We start from the raw sequence: 25,586 nt of genomic DNA on the forward strand, positions 1-25,586 counted from the left end.
TATAGTCCCTATATAGGCCTTCAAATACTAGTTTGTGTATACCATCATAGCTTTAAACCTATGTTCAACAATGTCATTAGCAAGTTTGTTAATTCTCACTTTAGCATTATCTACTTGTTTTGCAAGCTTTTCACTTCTTGTTTTCTAATAAATGGCATATGTTAAAGCATCTATAACCTTTCGGTTAGTCTGGAGCATCGTATCCAATTCATCATTCTCAATAACAGGAGCCTGTTGTAGCAATTGTTCTTGTAACTTCTAGATTTCTTCAGTGGTCTTCTCATACAAACCTTTGTAAGTGTTATTTTCTTTGACCAAGAACTTTGTCTAATCTCGATTCAACTTTGCTAAATCCAAGTTCAATCTGGCTGTGATCCTAGGATCAATCGTTCTAGCTTATTGGATAATCAAATCGCTAAATGCTTGATCTGTTTCAACAAGTATAGGTCTATTTTCCTTTGGATACAAGGCCCACAACATGAGAGCCTTTTGATCCGGGTCATATCCCAAACCCGTAAATATTTTGCCTTCATCAGGCATGATTTGCCTAGTTGGATCCTACTTTATGAGAAAGCTATCAAATAATAATGGAGATCTCATGTCCCATCTAGAATAAATCAACACACTGGCATCCTTGAGTAATTGTCTCCCCTTTTTAGGTGTCATCTCCCTCATGGCCAGATCTACCTCTTCTTCCAATTTCTGGATCTTTTCTTCTTCTGTTTTTCCCTTCATAACATGCCTGATTCATAGTCCTTTATGTTGGCATTGCTGGTATTATGGATGTGTTACATTGGTTTTGTCATTGATGTCAACACCTGTCAACACTTGTGAACACTTATCAGCACTAGAGATTTTTTTATTGTTCACCAACATGTTCAGTGACTTATGTACAGTCACTGGTATCTGTCTCACCAACAGGTTATATTGTTATCCGGCATTGAGGATGATCTGTTATCATCTGGAGATTACTTGGTTATGTCAAAGACATTGTTTGGACACTTGGTTTTGGTGATTTGGTTATTGGTCTAATCGAGTTTGCATATTTGGTGTTACCGACAAATAGGTCTAGGTTATGGACCGGCAAGTGTTATCTATTTGAGATCAACACGACACATTATGGAGATGTCTTATTGATTAGTTATTATTGTAAATTCATTGCGATGACATGATGCATCACATATTGATTCATTTGTAATTTATTTAATTGTAATATTCTTAATAAGCCAACCTACACATTTCGTCTTAGGTTTTGGTGTATATGTAAGATCTCATTTGTGAGATTGTGATAAGGAATGTAATAAGGTATTACAAGGTTGTGATATTTGGTATAAGTAGAGCTATACAGGCAGATATCATTTGAATATTCAAGGAAGGTATGAAGAAGACAATCAGAGCTTAACCGGTACTAAATCCAGCATATGAAGATGCTATTTTGAGCAGTACATTATCATTGGATCTAACCATCCAGTTGTAGTCAGTGTGACTCCCATTTTGTGATTAAGCAATGAGCTCTAGGCAGTTGGCCTTTCTGCATGTGCAGACCCCATTTGTACACACATACTATCTACAGTAGTATCATCTCATTGTGAGTAAGGTTTCCCACCATGGTTTTTCCCCTTACAGGGTTTCCACGTACAAATATATGTGTTATGTGTTGTGGATGTTATTTGTCTTTCTATTTCATGCATTAAACTTTACCGGTACTGTTATTAACAGTTAAACTATCAACCGACATTAAGTTTCGTTTACCAGTATTATGCATTAAGTTTTGTTAAGTTATCTTTGGTTTTGAAATTAATAGACAACTGATTCACCCCCCCCCCTCTCAGTTGCCTCTGGGTCCTAAAAATTGGTATCAGAGCTAAGTCCTCTTTTGGCTGAAGTTTAATAGCTTGAGGAGATTCTATGGCAACTAACTATTTCAGGAAGGACAGTCTGAAGCTTGATGGAACTAACTATGGTATAATGAAGATCAGAATGGAGACACATCTGAATTGCATTGGAAAATACATATGGGATGTTACAAAGAATGGCTATGTTAGTCCTACACAGAGTCAACCTAATCCACCTACCTTGGCTAAAGATCAGGAGAATGATTGCAAAGAAAGAGAAGCACTTTTGAGTGCATTGTAAGATCGGGAAATCATGGGATTATTAGACCGATCTACTGCTAAAGCTATTTGGGATAAATTGGAGACACTAAATGAAGGTGATACCACTATCAAAATTGCAAAACTGGAATGCTTCCAGGTAAGGTATGAAAATCTGAAAATGGAAGAAGATGAAAGGATGTCTGCTTTTATGGAAAGAGTTAATGAAATTGTTTTGGGTATACAATGTTGTGGAGGATTCTTAAGTGAAGATGAAATTGTTTCTAAAGTTTTAAGAGTATTTCCACTAGCATACAAAATGAAAGTAACTGCTATTAATGAATTGAGAACAATGCCTAATACATCAATATCTAGAGATACTTTGGTTGGAAAACTTTAAGCTCTTGAACATGAGGAATTTGGTCTTGTTCCTACAATTAAGATAGATTTGGCTTTAAAAGCATTATCATCTACAACATCATCATCATAATCTAAAAAATATAATTGGAAAGAACTCTATGCTAGAGAACTTGAAGAAATAAGAAGAGAGAATGAAGAACTTGAAGAGCTTGAAGCACTATTTGTAAGGAAAATGCCTAAAGGTCCAGTTGGAAGTAAGTATGAAGGTAAAGCACCATTTAAATGTTTTAACTGCAATAAAATTGGTCATATGGCATCTAGGTGTCCTGATAGACATGCAAGATTGAAAGAAGAAGCTAAAAGAACATATAAGCCTAACCCTGAATATCAGAGATACAGATTTAAGAAGAATAGAGACAAATCATATTACTATGCTGATGAAGGAGTTACTGATGATTTTGATGAGGAATTGACAAACAATGGATGGGATTTTGTTACAATAATAGAAGATCAACCGACACCTACTATACAATCGGTAGAGTAGGCCCTGGTAGCTAAAATTGAAGAAAATGATGACTGGATCATTGATTCCAGATGTTCACATCATATGACTGGTGATAAAAGTAAATTCTTAACCTTTCAGGAATACAATGGAGGTCTAGTAAGATTTGGGATGATAAAGCTTGTTTGATCAGAGGAAAAGGCACTATATCTTTTGATGGTAAGCACAATACTGAAAATGTTTATTATGTTGAAGGTTTGAAGTATAATCTTTTGATTGTTGGTCAATTAGTTGAAAAGGGGTTTCAGTTACAATTGAAGAATGGTAAATGCAAAATCATGAATAGAACTGGTTTGGAAATTGCAACCGGTAATTAGACTAGAGGTAATATCTTTCATTTGAATAACAATGAGAAGATATGCTTGATTGCACATATTGATGAAAGTTGGTTATGGCATAAAAGACTTTGTCATGTAAATTTTCATTGCATTGTGAAAATCAGTACTACTAAGGCAATAAGGCATTTACCTAAGATTATAAACCCTCACAATCCCGTATGTAACGAATGTCAATTTGGAAAGAAAATTAGAGAAACTTTTAAGAGTATTCCAGAAAAATCCAATAATGTTCTTGACTTAATTCATACTGATTTATGTGGTCCAGCAAGAACTAGAAGTTTACAAGGAGATAGATATTTAATGCTAATCATTGATGATTATTCTAGAATGTGTTGGGTTACTTTTCTCAGGGAGAAATCAGAAGCTTTTAGGAAATTCAAACTATTCAAGGTAATGGTATAGAATGAAACCGGTAAGAAAATAAAATGTTTGAGATCATATCAAGGAGGTTAATTCACATCTAAGGAATTTAATATATTCGATGAAGTGAATGGAATCATAAGACAATTATCAACACCTCAGACACCCCAACAGAATGGAGTTGTGGAAAGGAAGAACATAACTATTCTAGATGCAGCTAGAAGCATGATATCAGAAGAAAACCTACCTCATGTGTATTGGAGTGAAGTAGTGAATACAACTATTTACACATTTAACAGAGTTCACATCAAAGGTGAAACCGGTAAGACCCCTAATGAACTATGGTTTGGTAATACTCCTACTCTTAAATATTTCTGAATATTTGGAAGCAAATGTTATATTAGGAGAGATGATTATATTGGAAAATTTGATCCTAGAAGTGATGAAGGAATATTTTTTGGTTATTCATCAAAGAGATTGCAGAAATCATTGAGAGTGCAAATGTGAAGATTGATGAATAGTTTAGAGGTAATTCAAGGTCTATGGACTTTGAACCGGTAATTGAGATAATCACAAATGAACCTACAATGAGTACACTGGTACAGAATGTTGACCCAGTCACACCGGCATCATCTAAGAATTCCACAGTGACTGAAGAACAACATCAAGTGAATACACCCAGGTATGTAAGATTGAATCACTCTGAAAGTCAGATAATTGGGAATAAGTGTCAAGGTGTAATGACTAGAGGAAGACTAGAAAATGAAGAGGTATGTTTAATTTCTCAAATTGAACCAACAACTATTAATGAGGCATGTGAAGATAAACATTGGATTAAAGCTATGGAAGATGAATTGGAACAAATTGAAAAGAATAACACATGGACATTGGTTCCCTGGCCTAAAAACAAAAATGTAATTGGAACTAAATGGGTATTCAGAAATAAACTTAATGAAGATGGTAAGGTAATAAAAAACAAAGCAAGATTAGTGTATAAGGGATATTCACATAAATAAGGAATTGATTACAATGAAACCTTTGCACCAGTAGCTAGAATTGAGGCAATCAGATTATTTCTAGCATTTGCAGCACATAAGAACTATAAAGTATATCAAATGGATGTTAAATGTGCAAATCTGAATGGTGATATTGAAGAGGAAGTTTACATTGAACAACCTGGTGGATTTTCTTTGACAGATGACAAAGATATAGTTTGAAGGTTAAGGAAAGCTTTATATGGATTGAAGCAAGCTCCTATAGCTTGGTATGCTAGATTATACAAATTTCTTTTAAAGCTTGGTTATACTAAAGGTAATGTTGACATCAACTTATATTACAAAGTGACTAATGATGACATCTTGGCCATTGAATTTTTTGTTGATGATATCATTTTTGGAGGAGAAGAAGGATTGTGTAAAGACTTTTCTAATAAGATGCAGGAAGAATTTGAGATGTCTATGACTGGGGAGATAAAATTATTTTTAGGATTGTAGATTTCACAGACTGATAAAGGTATATTCATAAATCAATCAAAGTACTTGAAAGAACTACTAAAGAAATTTGGTATGGAAAACTCTAAACCGGTAAGTACTCCTATGACTACAACTAATAAACTATCATTGAAGGATGAATCAACACCTGTTACCGACAACATATAAATCTATGATTGGAGGATTACTATATTTGACACAAACAAAACCTGATATTATGAATGCAGTATGTATTGTTTCAAGATTTCAGAGTAATCCTAAGGAAAATCATGAATCAGCAGTGAAAAGGATTTTCTGGTATCTACAAGGCACACCAAATCTTGGTTTGTGGTATTCTAAAGATGAAAATTTTGATTTATGTGCATACACAGATGCAAATTGGGTAGAAGATGTAGATGACAGAAAGAGCACCACCGACAAAGCATTTTTTCTTGGTAGCAGATTAATTTCATGGTTGAGCAAGAAACAAAGTTGTACATCATTATCAATAGCAGAATCAGAATATGTTGTAGCAACAACTAATTGTACATAGGTATTATAGATTAAGCAAATGTTGAAGGACATAAAGGTAAAATGCAAAGAACCTATAATCATTTACTGCGATAATATGGAAGCAATTGATATATCAAAGAATATGGTATTTCACTCTAAAACTAAACATGTTTCTATCAAATTAAATTTTCTGAAAGAGAATGTTGAAGCAAAAGAAGTGATTTAGTTTATGTGAATACTAAAGAGTAGATTGCAAATATCTTTACTAAGCCTTTGCCTAATGAAACTTTTGAATATCTCTGAGAGCAACTTGGAGTTATACCCTCAGTGGGAGAGACTTAGACAGTTGGAGCATGCAATCAGACCAACAAAATTAATAGAGAAATATTTTCTAGCTTTGATGAAGGAGAGCTACTGCTCAGGGGGAGTAGACTGGATAAATTTGGTTATAATAATTGGTATTTGTAATAATTTCTATGAACTGATTGTATTTGGTTTTGTATTGCTTTGGCATTTGATGTCAAAGGGGGAGAGATATCTATGGAAAAACACATTATATTTTGGGGAGAAATATTATGTATTTTGATTTCTGGTAATTGATCTCTTGGGGAAATTGTTGGTTTTTGGTTTTTGGCATTTCTGCTTTGGGACTTAGATGGTTTTTCCATCTTGTGTTGCCATCAATGCCAAAGGGGGATATTGTTGGTATTATGGATGTGTTACATTGATTTGGTCAATGACGTCAACACCTGTCAACACTTGTGAACACTTATTGGCACTAAAGATCTTTTTATTGCTCACCAGCATGTTCAGTGACTTATGCACAGTCACCAGTATCTGGTTCATCGGTAGGTTATATTGTTCACCGACACTGAGGATGATCTATTATCATCTGGAGATTACTTGGTTATGTCAAAGACATTGTTTGGACACTTGGTTTTGGTGATTTGGTTATTGGTCTAATCGATTTTGCATATTTGTTGTTACTGGAAAATAGGACTAGGTTATGGACCGGCAAGCATTATCTATTTCAGATCAGCACGACATGTTATGGAGATGTCTTATTGATTGGTTATTATTGTAAATGCATTGAGCTAACATGATCCATCACATATTGATTCATTTGTAATTGATTTAATTGTAATATTCTTAATAAGCCGACGTACACATTTGGTCTTAGGTTTTGGTATATATGTAAGATCTCATTTATGAGATTGTGATAAGGAATGTAATAAGGTATTACAAGGTTGTGATATTTGGTATAAGCAAAACTATACACACAGACATCATTTAAAGATTCAAAGAAGGTATGAAGAAGACAATCAAAGCTTAACTGGTACTGAATATAGCATATGAAGATGCTATTTTGAGTAGTACATTATCATTGGATCTAACCATCCAATTGTAGTCAGTGTGACTCCCATTTTGTGATTGAGCAATGAGCTCTAGGCAGTTGGCCTTTCTGCATGTGCAGACCCCATTTGTACACACATACTATCTGTAGTAGTATCATCTTATTGTGGGTAAGGTTTCCCACCATGGTTTTTCCCCTTACAGGGTTTCCACATACAAATATTTGTGTTATGTGTTGTAGATGTTATTTGTCTTTCTGTTTCATGCATTAAACTTTACTGGTACTGTTATTAACTGTTAAACTGTCAACTAGCATTAAGTTTGGTTTAATGCTATTATGCATTAAGTTTGGTTAAGTTATATTTGGGTTGAAATTAATAGACAACTAATTCACCCCCCCTCCTCTCAGTTGCCTTAGGGTCCTAACAGGCACAAATATGTATTGAACTCCTTAGAAGAAATAAAATCATCATGTTTTAATAGTCTTATATCTCCAATCTCCTAGACATTGTATTGTCCTTTTACCAAATTCAATTGCTCATCACTTTCAAAACTAGGCGAGTAATCTTCCATGGGCAAATCAATTGGAATAAAATCAGAGGTGGATTGGGGAGACATTTGAATCAAGGGCTATGTATCCCTAATGTGTTATGTTGTGTCTTTGAAAACATATGCAGGGACATCTTCTAAGATTTCAAGTTCATGCTCCATGAGCTTGTTCTCTTAAGCCAAGGGGTCATCTATCCCCTGTAGGACATCATCATTAATTTTTCCTCTATTTAGTTTCCATGCATAGGCCTTTGAGACCTTATCATGTTGTGTCCTCTTAGCAATGGTAGTTTCTCTATCCAATTTTCTTATAAATTTATCTAGCATGAATGGCTCATGATCACCTACTCACAACTTCTATGATGCTTTCACTTCTCTTATGTAACCCTCAGGGTAAAATTTTGGTCTAGGGTCACCTTCCACCATTTTATAATTGTTTAATTTATTCTACAGCAATCCATAACTCTTAGAGCTCTTAACAAAAAAAATTGAGAACACCAACAAACCAGGCACAATGAAATGTTTTCCATGATCTGTTAAGTGTTGGGCACTTGATGTTGACAGTTGTCTAACAATCTCGAGGCACACCACTCTATTAGGCAATGTGATAGGAAAAAGATAGGGTTTTACTTCAAACCCATATACTCTTATTTGAGTGTAATCTAGAGAGCAATACCAGTCTCCCCAATTATGCTCCATTGAGGTGTCTTCACCATTCTCCTTTGGTCTCAAAAACCTTTGAATTTCAGGAGACAACGCATGGTCACATGGATCTCCCAACAATCTGTACAATGTCTTAACAAAAAACTCCTCAAAATGCCAGTATTGGTTATTATTGTATCTCTTCTCCCATGAAGATATCCACAGTTGCATAGTTTTTCTCATCCCAGCCTTATCATATGCCCTAAAGCATAACTCATTTGGCCACAACCCCTTGTCTTGTCTAACATACAAAAACATATGCATAATAATAGAATAATACTAAAAAAATAACATTAATCACATCTTCTTTCAGTTTCTCTAAACCGTGATTAATGACTTCAGCAAGAAAAATAGAAAAATAAAATAACTTGGGATCCTTAGACTACAAGTCTGCACAAATAACCATGGCCGCTATATCCATCAAGGATGAGCCTCTATTCCCAGAACCTGAGCAACACAATAGTATGTGTATCTAAAGTAAGGACGGAAATAATTAACATCATAAGGGACTTTGTCCTCTTTGCCCAATGGCACTATCAACCCTACAACTCTAGGCCTATGGATGGGAAGTCTCCATCTCTTATAGATGTCTTCTATGTTGAAATATTCTTGTGCCAACTTCTTGGTATCAATCTGTTCCTTGAATCCCCAATCCAAATCAAACATAGTGTCGATTATTTCTTTAGTAATTGATAATATTGGTTTCCCCATATAATCATATATGGTCCTAGTTTTGGGATCATAATTGTTGGCTAGGGACTTCATGAGTTAAACATTCACAAAGACATTAGCCACTGCTAGTTTCCCCAAATTTAATCTCCACAAATTATTCACCAGCTCAGGTGAATCCCTTCATATATATCCGAAAATAAATAGTTCATGACCTCTTATTTATGTCCATATATCGCCTAGGCCCTCAAACGTATCCTCCAAACTTGCCTCATCTGTTTTAATTGTCTTAGACCTAGGGCTTGACAAAGGACATTGGTCAATTAGGTCTTGGGCTAGTGAGCACCCTTCCTTTTTCTGTCTTTTAGGTTTATCCTCCATGGGTTGGGTCTCTTTAGCCTTCCTAACCCTAGTCTTTTTAGAAGATGACACCTCCATTATCACTACATAGCTCTGAGAATGAGAAACTTACTTGAATTATGGGTAGACCTCTTGTGAATTTTAATTTGAATCATCTGGGTTTCTGAGGCTCACTGTGAATTCTTCAAGTGTTTCCCAAAAGTGTTTCCTTTCTAGTCAATTTATTGAGAATTCATGGTGATCTTATCAGTTAACATTAATAGTTGCACAATGGTCACAGAGGCATTCATTTGAATTTATGATGAGGTGACTTTATTAAGATTTGTATTGATCTTCGCGGCAGAAAGTAATCATTTATCTAGTAGTACTTCATATTTTTTATCGATGCTCATTAATTTTATAGTTGCACTATTGTTTCGATGGAATCATTCACTTCAATGGCATCACTTTATCTTCCTTCGAAATATCATGTTTCATCGACGTTACCTTTATTTTGATGAAACCATTGTTATCATCAATGAGCCTTGTGGTTTCATCAATCTCCTCATTTTCATCGAAAGTTTTACCTTACATGTTCCTGTCAATGTAATCCTCCATCGGTTCATCAAAACCTTGTTTTTGATAGGAATCCTTTTATTTCTGCGTTTCACAACCATTTTATTGATCTTTAAGTTTACCGATAATGGTTCCTCATTATCTGGCTTTTTCATTGGCATCGATGAAATTCCTTATGTCGGTGAAAGAAGAATATCTTCCTTTGTCCTTTTGTTTTTACTGATGGCATGTTATCAATGAAAATCTCTTTTATTTTATCAACCTTTTGTCTTTTGATGAAACTGACATTGTTGGCCAATAACTTTAGTATCTCTTGGACACCTTTCTTTTCTCGAAACGTCCTATCGATGAAACCTTCCCAAGTGTCTTTGATCTCATCATTTTGGTCAAACTAGACATTTCAATGAGAGGTTAGTGTGTATATCTGATGGCTTTGGTTTGGGCAATAACTTTTAGGATTCTGATGTCGATGGAAGTTTCAAGGGTTGTATCAAAATTCTTAAGGGCATGCTTGATTTCATTTTTTTAGAAAACTTTTATAGCTTCAATTAAAGCCATGGAATTCTATAAATTTAAATTTGATGCTCAACAGTGGCTCTGACTGGGGATGGAGGTATAATATGGATACCTTCAAGAATCTAGAATCTTTGGTTAATAGAAACATACTAATGGGGTTTTGTGGTATATACAATATGGAAAAATTAATCCTACTCTACTATACATGGAATTATATTGTTTGTTTAAGCGAAAAATTTCTTCAATAATTGTCCATGTACTAGAAAATCCTAATTCTCTCATGTTGCACTTTGTATGAAATATGAGTCTTCTCCTGCCTTTTCCAGGATTATATATGGCCCTAGCCAAAGAGCCTCAAACTTCCCATCCTTTCTTTTCTCCATATTTCTTGCATCCCACATCAAAACCTAATCACCTATCTCAAATTTTCTATTTGTTGTTCTTTTGTCATACAATCTCTTCATTTGATTCTATAATTTAACATTTTGTTTTTGAGCCTTTGTTCTGATTTTATCTAGCTCTATTAATTGTACAAGCCTTTCCTGCAGAGGATCAATGATATCAATCTCTTCCTGTACTCTGAATTTGTGAATAGGCAAGAGGTTATCCAGAGGAAGTCTAGCTTTCTTTCCATAAACTAACTCAAATGGAGATCTTCCTATAGACTTCTTCACTGTTATCCTATCTACTCAGATTGCCAAATTTAATTCAGAATCGCAAGCTTTCTTATTTTGTCCTAACATCTTCTTAATGATCTTGAGAATATTTTTATTACTAGACTCAGCCTATCCATTACCTTGGGGATGATAAGGAGATGAATGAGATATCTTGATGCCATGCTCTTCACAAAAAATGTTGAATTCTTCAGATCTAAACACATACCATTGTCTGTGATGATTCTTGTAGGGACACCAAACCTAGTAATAATATTTTCCATCATGAATTTGGTCACCACTTTAGTAGCCTGTTTGGTAGGGATTGCTTCCACCCATTTAGTTAGATAATCAGTGGGTACCAAAATCCATCTGTATCCTCCACTAGATTTATCATATATTTCCCCTATGAAACCCAATCCCCATTGTTGAAACAGTTCTTCAACCTGCATTGGTCTTAATGGGAGCGCTCCATGGTACTTCATTTTTCCTGAGAACTTTTGGCATGCTTCACACTTTCTAACATACTTATAGGAATCATTAAACACATGTGGCCAATTTTAACCTTCCCTCAATATCTTGTGAGTTGTAATCTTGGCAGAAAAATGACCATCACATTCTCCACCATGCATTTCTTTCAAGATCTTGTCTACCTGACATTCATCTAAACATGGTAGCAATATTCCATCTCTATTCGTCCAGTATAAATCACCATTGATTATCGCATATTTTGAAGATTGCAATTTTAGGGTTCTTTTTTCGTTATCAGTCATATCATCTGGACACTTCTGGTGCTTGAGGTAATACACAACATTTTTGTACCATGGTGTGTTTTTAATGTTGAAGTTAGCCTTCTCCAAACTGATTTCATTTATCTGCAACTTCTCAACTTCTACCCCTGCCATAAGCTTAGCTAATCCTTGTCCCTTTATGACTTGTGAAATCTTAAGTTCAGTATTAAATTCTTGTATCTGATTAATCCACTTACACCTTTTCCCTGTGACTTCTATCTATCTATATATATCTTTAACTATTGCATTAGGAACATAGGCTATTACTTCTGCTCCTACCAAGTATGGCCTAATTTTTTTTTTGCTTTCACTAGGGCATAAGATTTCTTTTCATTTATTTCATACTTCACTTCAGTTGGGCTTAACGATTTACTAAAATATGCAATCAGTTGTTCACAACCATCTTTATTCTTTTGTATCAATACTGTTGCTACTGTATGACAAGAAGCAAAGGAAAAGATTAGAAATGGTTTGCTGAAATTTAGTGATATCAATACTGGTGCCTCAGTTATTGCCCTCTTTGTTGCTATAAATGCATCTAATGCTTCAACATTCCAATCTATTTTAGCTCCCTTTCTCAACATTCTTACTATGGGCTTTACAATATTTGCAAAGTTCAAGATAAATCTTCTAACAAAATTTATATGTCCTAAGAATGATTGAATGGCCTTGACAGTTTTTGGTCTGGGGACCTCATTAATCGCAATTACCCTCTCAGGATCAATCTTCACTCCTGTTTTAGATACTATATGTCCCAAAAGCTTTCCTTCTTCAACACCAAAGTCACATTTTTTTGAGTTAAGAGATATCCCTATTCCAAGGCCCTTTTGAATATCTTTTCCAAGTGGCTTTAATGGTCTTTGATGTTCTTTGAATAAGCAGTTAGATCATCTTGATACACTACCATTATCACATCTATCAATTCTGCAAATGCTACATCCATTACTCTTTGGAAAGTTGCACCTGCATTGGTCAATCCAAATGGCATCCTTGCATACACATATGTACCCCATGGGGTTGTAAAAGTTGTCTTATATTGTTCAGCTTCCTTGACTTTTACTTAGTTATACCCTGAAAATCCATCCATCATGGATAATAGCTCACATCCAGTCACTTTCTGCAACATGATATCCATATTTGGTAAAGGGTAATTATCTTTTAGCGATGATATGTTCAGGTTCCTAAAGTCCACACAAAGCCTAATGTCCCCATTCTTCTTTTTGATCGGTAATAGATTTGAGACCCAAGTAGAATACCTACAAGGTTTGATTATCTCCTCCCTTATTTTGGGCAACAAGGTAGAATTTATAGGCCTTTGTTTCTATCTGAATGGTTTAGCATCAGGTTTAAGTGGTATCTCTTGCTGAAATAGATCCTCTATGTAGGCTTTGAGGTCATCATATGACCATGCAAAGACATGTCTATATTTTCCGAGTAACATTATTAATTGTTGTTTCATTTTAGGGGTCAATTTCTTTCCAATATACACACGCATTGGAGATTCTTCATTTCCTAAATTAAACTGCTCAACATCATCTTCCTTAGTTGTAGCTACTTTTACTTCTATTATGTCCTGTGTATTGAAGGTTTTTTCTAATGTGACCAAACCTTTTGGTAGTTTGTTAGATTTCAACTGTATGATTTCATGTCCAAACAATGTTTCCTTTCCATCAATCTCTTCTACAAAGTCATTAAAGTTGATGGCTTGTACCTGATAATGATCCACACATTGTAAGGAATTCAATAGGTCACCATCGTCTTGAAAAATTTCCCAATTATATAGGTTATCATGAATAGGGGGTTTGACTTTTATCTTCACTTCTGATATTCCATTAAGTGTCACATCATTTTCTTTCAATGCAATATTTAGTAGGAAATCAGCCATTATGTTCTTTGATCTATCAACCCAATTTATTTGAAAGGCATCAAATAGCTCAATGGTGTGTCACACTGCATTTCTATACTGCTTCAATCTAAGATGTTTGGAAGCATACTTTTCCTTAACTTGAGACACTGTCAATTTTGAATCCCCAAATACACTAAGAATTTTAATTCCATGCTTAACTGCCAAGTTTAATCCGGTAAATAGAGCTTCATACTCAAGAATATTGTAACTTGTACATTCAAATATCAACTTGAAAGAATACTTGAATAGTTCCCCACTTGGTGAGATGAATAAAATCCGAGCCCCACTTCCTTCCTTTCTACATGATCCATCAAAATACATGCGCCATACGAGGTCTTGAGTTTCTTTGATGCAATATTTAATTGGAGTCAAAGCTTCTGTCTTTGGCTTTGTTAACTGTACTTTAAATTTATCAATATCTAACTAAATGAAACAATTTTTTTTAGGAGGCTCCACATCCTCTATGATATATTAGGAAAGAGGCTCTCTCTCAATTCTCACTTCATGTCAGTTCATTGGTATGGTTGTATATGATAAATCCAATCGAACATGTCCCCCTATCAGGTTCAACCACTGTCTAGACAATAACATCCCATAATTAGGAGGGACATCCACCACCATGATGTCTATTTTATAGGATGCTTCAGGGCATTCTACTAGCTTGAACTCTACATCCTTCATAACACCCACCACTGGAATAGACCTGCTATCCATAGCATAAGACTTGCCAAATGTCGTATCCACCCCCATTCCAAGCTCTTTCATAACTCCTACAAGCATAACATTTATTGATGCTCCTGAATCAATCATGCAATATTTTATCATCTTAGTATTGATCATTAGAGTCAGGTAAAAGGGGTCTACTTGGGAAGGGCTCTTTGTTATTGTTGATCCCAAGTATATGGCTGGAGCTGGATCATGTTCACCATTACTGTCTTGACCACCATGCTTGTGTTCTTTCACTTTCTCTCCCGATACATCCGTGATCATCCTTAGAGTCATTTCTCTATATTCAGGGAACTTCATCATCTACAGAGACCTTCATCTATGTCAAAGCATTGGCAATGTCAAACAATGTGGTAACGGGCATTGGGGAAGTAGCTGTCATATTTTCCATCTCCTTTTTGCAGTTTTGTTATTTGAACCTCCTTCTCTTTAGTTTTTCTTGAATCCTTGTCTTGGATATTATTCATTTTATTTATTGGTTTAGATATTTTGTTGGTTTCTTTTATGAACATTTTGGAAGGTTTTCCCTACTCAGGGTTTATGGTTAAATTGTTTCTGAGAGCATAGGTTCTTTTGGCTTGTTCAACTATAGCCGCAGTGATTCTTTCTCTTTCTTCTTATGTAGGAACCCTGAGTTTGATTTCATCTTCCCCATCCAAAAATATTTGTTGCACACAACACTGTTGACTAATCCGTTTGGAATCTATATCACTGTCTCCATCCCCTTCAGATGAATCATATTCTTCAAACGATTAAAGATTTATGGTGTGATCATCTCCATACCCTTCATAATCTTCTTCTTCTTCCTGTAACTTCTTTGCTACCACACATTGGTAAGGGGAATGCGGCATGTCACAAGAAAAACACCACATATCATCTTTTGTCCCTAGATTCACAATTCTCTTGAAGGGATCTGGTGGCTATGTGTTGTTCTTTTCATTTTTTCTACTGGTTTTCCATCTTTCCATGCAATGTTGTAGGGAATATCATGTAATATGGGTCTATCATGGTGAAAGAGTTGTTTTTTTTTCTATTTTGTTTACCTCATAGACAAATCCTTCAAAAAATTTAACACTTTATCCAATTTATCTTCGTCCTTGATTTGTTTAGGTGCCCTTGGGTTAAACAGTTTTGCATCATCCCTTTTTCCAATTCTCCCAATGGCTTTCCTATTGTTTTCTATGGTTATGGAAGCCTTCATGACATCTTGGAGAGTTGTAGGGCTTCTGGTTTTGAGCTCATAATTTGTCTTGTTGTCAAAAGCATTTATGTAATACAAGATACTCACTTCAGGGACTAGTTTTATCCTGTTGGGGATTTTGTTCATAAATTTGTTGAATCTCTTATTGAAGTCAACCACTATTTCATTAGATTCCTTTTTTATACTTATGATTTGATGTAGTGCAAAATCAGGGCTATTATGATCTCCATACTGTTCGAGGAAGAGTCTTTTAAATTCTACAAGGCTACTTATTGAGGCATCAGGCAATGTTCTGAACCAGTCTCTTGAATCCTCTATCAAAGATTGCATGAATAATTTCATCTTGACATCCTCATATGGTAGGAAAAAGTCTTCCATAACTATATCAAACGCTTTGTAGTGTGCCTCTCTTGTGATTGCATTGCTCACAGTGAACTTTGGTATTGCAGTTCAGACCTCACTTGGAATGGGATGAGGATACACCATGATTCCTGAAAAGTCAAATTGTCTGATACGTTCTGTATTCATCAAACCATATCCTCCCTGGAAGAAATTTCCATAGTTCTGACTCATATTATTATAAGGGAGAAATTGATTTTGGGGTTGGAACTGCTTTTGATATGCAAAGTTGTTAAAATCATTGTACTGATGTTCGGGAGGTATATTGGTGTATGCAAAGTTGTTATTTCCATGATCATATAAGGGATTTCCAAATATCTTATAGGTATTATCCTTTGCATTGGTTTCATCTTTATGACTTCTCCCTTTGTTGGATCCTTGGGTTGCATGTTCACATCTCTCTTTGTACTTATTTAGGTCATGATAAATATCATTTTCATTGACGTTAATGCCCAAAGTGCACATAATTCTATACACTCTCATGTTCTTCCAGTATCTTTCATTTTAGTAGCTACATCCAACATTTGTTTCATCAAATCTACCAAACAGTCTTGTGCATCTATCCTAATTGAGCCTGAGGAACTTGATGCATTTGCTCTTGAATTTTGGCAGTGATTTTCAAAACCGGGAGGGAATTTTCCTTTTCATGCTTTATCTATAGCTGCCAAGTCCTCATTTCTTGGGCATGAAGGAATTGTATGGTTCTATTTATTCCAAGTTGAATATGGGTTATTTTCAGAGTAACATTGATTATATCTTTCATTCATGAAGTCATTATGTGTTCCATTGGATTGTCTGTTAATTCTTTCTTTGGATTATTCCTATTTCTTTTCTGATCAAAGTTTAATTTCACTATAGGATGGCTTTGTGTTACTGACATTTTCTTGAACATAAAACTTCTTTTCTTTACTTCAGAGTCGCCACCTCTCTTTAGAGAGGAATTTTTTTATTTTTTTTATATGAGTTCTTTCCCACAGTAGAGTCCTTTTAGATGAATGTTCTCCCCAGCAGAGTCGCCAATCTGTTGGATCTGCAATCAACAGATTGGATAGGTTCTAAGGAAATGCAAAATCCTGTGATCAAACCCTCCAATTTGACTTGGCCAACTTATAGAGCGAACCTATTTGGTTACTAACTCCCTCACTTTAGGCTCTGCAAGACCTAGGCGGGTATACCTATTCACTAGTGGCTTTCGATGACTAATGCTTTTTATAGCAAATTGAGTATCTTGATCTAAATTTTTCCCTATCTTAGATTGGCATAGGTTCCTAGGATAGGTGGCTTTTAGATGAGTTCAAGATTGTTGTTGTGGAAGCTATTCGATCTTTGTACTTGAAATTTATATGTATGTATACTATTGCTAATTGGTTTTATATGTCCTACTTAACTATCCCTATTTATTTAATGTAAAGGTAATTAATATGGTGAAGATTGTGATTCGTAAATGACCAGTGCCTTCCCTGTTATTTGGGCTATAGATTCTTATATTCTTCTAGGACTTAATGTATGATTTATGAGACAATTCTTAAACTTACCCCTTTGGTATATCTATCAATTACTGTTTCTTAAAAGAGATCTGTCAAATGTTTACATTATAGACAGCCTAAATGAATTTAACCCTAACCTTAAGGGACCATTCAAGAAAGAGCTACAAGGAACAATGACAATTCACTACTAGATCTTTTGATTCAGATTTATAACATAAGAACATAAACTTCACTACAAGAATACAAGTAACCTTATCTTCTCAGAGATAATATCACAAACAACTGCCTATAGAAAATGAAATAACTCACAACACATATGCGAAGGAAAACAACTGATTGTATTAAAGGTCCAAAATAGTACAGTACTATGCCAGAGTCTATAATATATTTCTCCTTTTTTTTTAATCTTTACAAAAACTGCTCATATATATATGAGAGAAAAATCTATCCTACGAAGAGTCATGTCTCTTCCACACTAACACTAGATTGTGTTTGTTTAAAAAAATGAAAGATAACAAAATTAAGCATTCCAAGGTGATTTATATAATTATCACTCTTGTAACATCTGGTGGCAATACTCCTCATCTTCAACTCTGTTTCTAGTGAAAAGAAATCAAACACTGGCAGATTTATGCATGGAGCGATGTCTTCATCTCGGTTTATATCAGCAATAGCTTTTTCCTTAACATGGGCAAACTCATTTTTCCATTGTTCTAATTATATTGTCTCTCCTTCCTTGCAAATTGTTTATACTTTTGCAATGTCATCTTCATCCAATGCTTGGAGATCTTTATTAAGTGCATCTTCATATCTGTCATGTTCTTCTAAATAAAGATCTCCTTGAGATTTCTCTTCTAGAGACATGGCCTCATGATTGTTCATTACATCCTACAAACTTTTCTTCAACCTTTCATGCTCCTCCAAGGCTTTTATAGTCCTTGTATAGGCCTTCCAATATTGGTTTGTGTATACCATCATGGCTTTAAAGCTATGTTCAACAATGTCATTAGCAAGTTTGTTAATTCTCACTTTAGCATTATCTACTTGTTTTTCAAGCTTTTCACTTCTTGTTTTCCAATAAATGGCAAATGTTAAAGCATCTATAACCTATCGGTCAGTCTGGAGCATCGTATCCAATTCATCATTCCCAATAATAGGATCCTGTTGTAGCAATTGTTCTTGTAACTTCTTGATTTCTTCAGTGGCCTTCTCATACAAACCTTTGTAAGTGTTATTTTCTCTAACCAAGAACTTTGTCTGATCTTGATTCAACTTCCATACATCCAAGTTCAATCTGGGAGTGATCCTAGGATCAGTCTTTCCAGCTTGCTAGATCATAAAATGGCCAAAAGCTTGATCTATGTCAACAAGTATCGGTCTCTTTTCCTTTGGGTATAAGGCCCACAACATGAGAGCCTCTTGATCTGGATCATATCCCGAACCCATAAAGATTTTGTCAACTTCATCAGGCATGATTTTTCTAGTTGGATCTTGTTTTCTGAGAAAGCTATCAAATAATAATGCGGATCTCATGTCCCATCCAGAATAAATCAGCACATTGTCATCCTTGAGTAATTGTCTCCCCTTTTCAGGTGTCATCTCCCTCATGGCTAGATATACCTCTTCTTGCAATTCTTGGATCTTTTCTTCTTCTATTTTTCCCTTCATAACATTCCTAATTTGAATTCCTTTATGTTGGCACAAAAATGTATTGAACTCCTTAGAAGAAATAAAATCATTATCAATAATAAAATCCTCATGTTCTAATAGTCTTATATCTCCTATCTCTTGGACATTGTATTGTCCTATTACCAAATTCAATTGCACATCACTTTTAAAACCAGGCGAGTAATCTTCCCTCGGTGAATCAATTGGAATAAAATCAGAGGTGGATTGGGGAGACATTTGAATTAAATGCTTTGTATCCCTAATGTAGTGTACTCTATCTCTGAAAACATATGTAGGGAAATCTTCTAAGATTTCAAGTTCATGCTCCATGAGCTTGTTCACTTTAGCCAAGGGGTCATCTATCCCCTGTATGACATCATCATTAATTTTTCCTCTATTTAGTTTCCATGCATAGGCCTTTGAGACCTTATCATGTTGTGTCCTCTTAGCAATGGTTGTTTCTCTATCCAAATTTCTTATAAAGTCATCTGGCATGAATGGCTCATGATCTACTGCTCCTAGCTTCTGTGATGCCTTTGCTTCTCTTCTATAACCCTCAAGGTCAAAGTTTGGTCTAGGGTCACCTTCCACCATTTTATAATAGTTTAATTTGTTCTACAGCAATCCATAACTCTTAGAGCTCTTAACATTAAAATCTAAGAACACCAGCAACCCAGGCACAATGGACTATTTTCCATGATTTGTTAAGTGTTGGGCACTTCCTGCTGACAAGTGTCTGACAATCTCGAAACACACCACTCTATTAGGCACTGTGATAGGAAAAAGATAGGGTTTTCCTTCAAACCCATATACTCTTATTTGAGTGTAATCTAGAAAGCAATACCAATCTCCCCAATTGTGCTCACTTGAGGTGTCTTCACCATACTCCTTTGGTCTCAAAAAACATTGAATTTTAGGAGACAAGGCATGGTCGCATGTATATCCCAACAATCTGTACAATGTCTTAATAAAAAACTCCTCAAAATGCTAGTATCGGTTATTACTGTATCTCTGGTCCCATGAAGATATCCACAGTTGCACAGGTTTTCTCATCCTAGCCTTATCATATACCCTAATGCATAACTCATCTAGCCACAACCCCTTCTCTTGTACACCATAAAATAAAATATGAATAAGAATAGAATAATACTTAAAATGTACATTAATCACATTTTCTTTCAGTTTTTCTAAACCGTGATTAATGACTTCAGCAAGAAAAGTAGCAAAATCAAATAACCCGGGATCCTTAGACTGCAAGTCTGCACAAATAACCATGGCCGCTATATCCATCAAAGGATGAGCCTCTATTCCCAGAACCTGAGCAACACAATAGTATGTGTATCTGAATTAAGGATGGAAATAATTAACATCATAAGGGACTTTGTCCTCTTTGCCCAATGGCACTATCAACCCTACAACTCTAGGCCTATGGATGGGAAGTCTCCATCTCTTATAGATGTCTTCTATGTTAAAATATTCTTGTGCCAACTTCTTGGTATCAATCTGTTCCTCGAATCACCAATCTAAATCAAATAGAGTGTCGATAATTTATTTAGTAATTGATAATATTGGTTTCCCCATATAATCATATATGATCCTAGTTTTGGGATCATAATTGTTGGCTAGGGATTTCATGAGTTCAACATTCACAAAGATATTAGCCACTACCAGTTTCCCCAAATTTAATCTTCACAAATTATTCACAGGCTCAGGTGAATTCCTTCGTATATATCCGAAAATAAAGAGTTCATGACCTCTTATTTCTGTACATATATCTCCTAGGCCCTCAAATGTATCCTCCAAACCTTCCTCATCTATTCTAATTGTCTTAGACCTAAGGCTTGATGAAGGACATTGGTCAATTAGGTCTTGGGCTAGTAAGCGTCCTTCCTTTTTCTGCCTTTAGGTTTATCCTCCATGGGCTAGGTCTCTTTAGCCTTCCTAACCCTAGTTTTTTTAGAAGATGACACCTCCATTATCACTACAGAGCTCTGAGAATGAGAAACTTACTTGAATTATGGGTAGACCTCTTATGAATTTGATTTTGAATCGTCTGGGTTTCTGAGGCTCACTGTGAATTCTTCAAGTGTTGCCCAAAAGTGTTTCCTTTCTTATCAATTTATCGAGCATTCATGGCGATCTTATCAGTTAACATTACCTATTGCACAATGGTCACAAAGGCATTCATTTGAATTTATGATGAGGTGACTTTATTAAGATTTGTACTGATCTTCACGGCAGAAAGTAATCATTTATCTAGCAGTACTTCTTATTTTCTATCGATGCTCATTAATTTTATAGTTGCACTATAATTTCGATGGAATCATTCACTTCAGTGGCATCACTTTATCTTCCTTTGAAATGTCATGTTTCATCGACGTTACCTTTGTTTCAATGAAGCCGCCTTTATTATCAATGAGCCTTGCAGTTTCATCGATCTCCTCATTTTCAGCAAAACCTTTACCTTACATGTTTGTTTCGATGTAATCCTCCATCGGTTCATCTAAACCCTATTTTCTATAGGAATCCTTTTGTCGCTGCATTTCACAACCATCTTATCGATCTTTAAGTTTACCGATAATGGTTCCTCATTATCCAGCTTTTGCGTTAGCATCGATGAAATTCCTTATGTCGGGTAAAGAAGAATATATTCCTTCAACCTTTTGTTTTTACCGATGGCATGTTATCATTGAAAATCTCTTATATTTTATCGACCTTTTATCTTTCGACGAAACTGTCACTGTCGGCCAATAAATTTAGTATCTCTTTGACACCCTTCTTTTCTCGAAAAGTCTTATCGATGAAACCTTCCCAAGTTTCTTTGATCTTATCATTTCTGTCAAACTAGACATTTTAGTGAGAGGTTAGTGTGTATATCCGATGGCTTTGGTTTGGGCGATAACTTTTAGGATTCTGATCTCAGTGGAAGTTTCAAGGGTTCTATTGAAATTATTAAGGGCATGCTTGATTTGATTTTTTTAGAAAAAATTTGTAGCTTCAATTAAAACCATGTAATTCTATTGATTTAAATTCAATGCTCAAGATGTACCATGAATTAGAGTGTAAATATAGAAACAATTCCTGCATGTGAATCACACACACTATTTTATGAAAAGAAAGGCAAATATTAGGGAGCCCACATTATGGAAAAGGATTACAATGTTTATTCTTGGGTCTCATCAATGGTGTGAGAAGGAAGGAAGCTTGGCTACCAATCATGGAGAAAAAAATAAAGAAGACAATAGCTTAGGTTGCAGAGGTTATCATAGATCTTTCCTCAAGCATTACTACCATTATCTTCAAACAATTTGGTGACTCACCTATCATTGAGATAAGTAATTTCTTAAATTTGTATTTGACTGACCTGGTTGTTTATCTTATCTATGGAATTAAGTATATATCATGGATAGTTAGAATCTATGTCATCCTATTGTGAATATATTTTTACTTGACCATGATGGCAATGTCATTCTTGTGAATTTCTTGACATTGAATCTTTCAAAGAAAGGAGATAATACTTGGTGTGGTTTGTAAGGTACTATTTTGGTGTTGTGTGTAGTTTTCTTTTCTATATCATTATTCGATCTAGCAAAATAGACTTCCTCTCCTATTCAAGTAGTGAACAATCTGTAAGCAAGCAATTGATAAAACCATTTTCTTTAATCTACTTTATCTTTAATCTTTAGCAATATCAATGCCATCTCTTGAAGCCGGCCTATTGAATTTTAAGTCATTCTTCCCAAGATGCAAGGCTTGTTGTTGTTTTGGAACTTGCTAATATCGCTTATATCTGCATTCTTGTGTGATCCTTAAATCATCTTTGTGCATGTTGGGATCTTAAATCATTATCAGATATTAGCTTTGTACTTGCATCTCCTTGATCAAAGCATTGCTTCTTATTGCAGTAATGTTAGTTTAATGGTGATATATTGTAACACCCATAGTGCTCTCTTAATTCATGAATGCTTATTAGCATTACAATTGTAGTATTAAGTTATGCTAGTAGGGAATAATGGTATCCTATGTGCCTATCAAAATTGTGGGGTTGACCTTCTATTGTCATTAGGATTATTTCAGAATAAGTTATTTTAATATATTCCTTAAGCCCAAATTTTAATGTTGTATATTAGATGTTTTGTAGATATTGAATCACACTCGGTTAGTATCATATGAGCTATGAATCTTGGATCACTATCAAAGTGAAAATATAGTTCTTTGACATTGTAATGTTTTAGAGTTCAATTATAAGTTTGGCCTAATGATTATATGAGTGGCAAAAGAGTGTATGAAGTATTATGGGTTAGGGTTTGAAGTAAATAATCTTAATTACGAAACAAATTAATTTGGTTTATAGTATAATGACCCCACCCTTCTATAATCTTTATATCTATCATTTAGAGTAGGAGTACCTTGAGTATGAGTTGTTTTGGCCTTAATGTATCAAATATTGATTGGAGAATTAAAAGAATGATAAGATGTTGTTACCAGTATGCTCTTTTCATTGCATTATTTATAGATTCATGCTTGTAATCAAGTTTCACTTTTATTAATTGTGACTAAAAAGGAAACATTAAGCTTGTTAGTAGACATGTTATGCTCTCTTTAAAAATTCATCTGCTTAAAATATTATCTTGGGACAACATGTTCGAACTAGTTTTCACACACAAACTTTATTAACAAACAATAATATATAGATGCATGCTTATATGAGCCTATGCATGCTTTTGTGGATTGTGGATATGTCAAGACTATTATATGTATATGCACTTATGTTATCTTGTATTTTCATTTGTGCTAATACATACTTTGAAGTTCTTTATATGAATTTTGTCAATTCTTCATGTTTGAGATGTATTTACATTATGTTTACCTCCTATAATATGTGATTGAGATGGAACTGAGATCTCAAAAAGTTTTTAGTCAAGGATAAGCAAATGTTGTTTCTTTCTATCTTTGTGTTACATGCATCTTGTATTCCTATGATAATGTTACCTTAGTGTATAATATAGATGTATCATTTTGCACAAATTACAATACTCTTGACAGTATCACATTGCTAGTCTTCCTCGTGTTGGATTGGGTATCTTTCATATCATGAAAGATTCTGGTGAAGTGTAACTACTTCATGGTAGGGTGAAAACATGCTCCGACAATGTTCTCATCCATGATGTGATCAAGTGAGACAGATGTCAGGAGTTCCTATCTAGGTGGTCATCATAATTTTCTTGTACTTTTTTGTATTCATTATAATCGACTAGGTGGTCTATTATTAAGGTCTATGCTTCCCTATGTTTATTCTTGTTGTTGTTTGCTTGCTCTAACTTTATGTCAAGACATGTAATTTTGTATCTCTAATATTTTATATTTGTACATGTGGCATTAATGCACACTTGTTGATATGTAATTTGTTAATTATGTTAATTTGGAATTATGGTGGTCCTTACAATCTAAATAAGGAAAGGGTTGAAATTATGATTAGACTCACTAGTTGGTTAATAGTTATACTCGTTCTTAGTTAAATTTGAAAGGTAATTGTGAAATTAGAGTAAAACCATGAATAATTGAAGCATATTATCAAAAACAGATTGCTATAGTTATCTGACAAAGCCACAAACTTAGATCTAGGAAAAAGAAGATAATTAGAACATCTTCCCAAAAGCTTGGCCTAATTTTTTGGCATGAGGTAGTACAGATTCACCTTGGTCCTCTGAATTTCACTTTGTCAAAAGTTGAACTTGTCGATCATTGTCAACTCTGTCAAAATCCCAAGGTCACGAGGGATTCACTGGCTAGGAAATATTATATCATGTGCATCCTTATTGGAGGGTTTAATATCCCAAAAATGAGGGTGCAATATATTGCCTATTGGTGAAAATAAAAGGGTTTTTAATTCCGGCTATGAAAAAATACAATATTTGGTGAAAATAGGGGGCTTTTAATTTGGGTTTTGTATTGGGAGGGGGTGACAAAAAAAGGAGTTTAGGGAAATATTTTTTGAAAATAGGGGGATTCTTTAGTATGTCATGAATGCACGTGCTATATAACCCAGGTTCACTAAGTGAAGCCCCCATGCCCAGGGTACAACTCTTGAACCTATTTCCTACAAACAAAAATAAAAGAAAAGATGTTGGGATAGGAATTTCCCTTAGGTCTAACCCCAATTTAGGAATTAACCTTGAAATTAAAATAAGAATTGAAATGAAAATTACTACTAAATGCTTTCCTTTTAAGGGAAAGGCCAAATTTGAAGTAAAAATGCTTGTAATTTCAGAAATATACCTTGATGGATTTTTGTTTGATCCTCATGAAGGGGTATTAGGATATCTTGTAGAATGTCTTGAAATAATGTTGAGCAT

This window comes from Cryptomeria japonica, chromosome 6 (genome assembly GCF_030272615.1).
Source record: "Cryptomeria japonica chromosome 6, Sugi_1.0, whole genome shotgun sequence".
Lineage (NCBI taxonomy): Eukaryota > Viridiplantae > Streptophyta > Pinopsida > Cupressales > Cupressaceae > Cryptomeria > Cryptomeria japonica.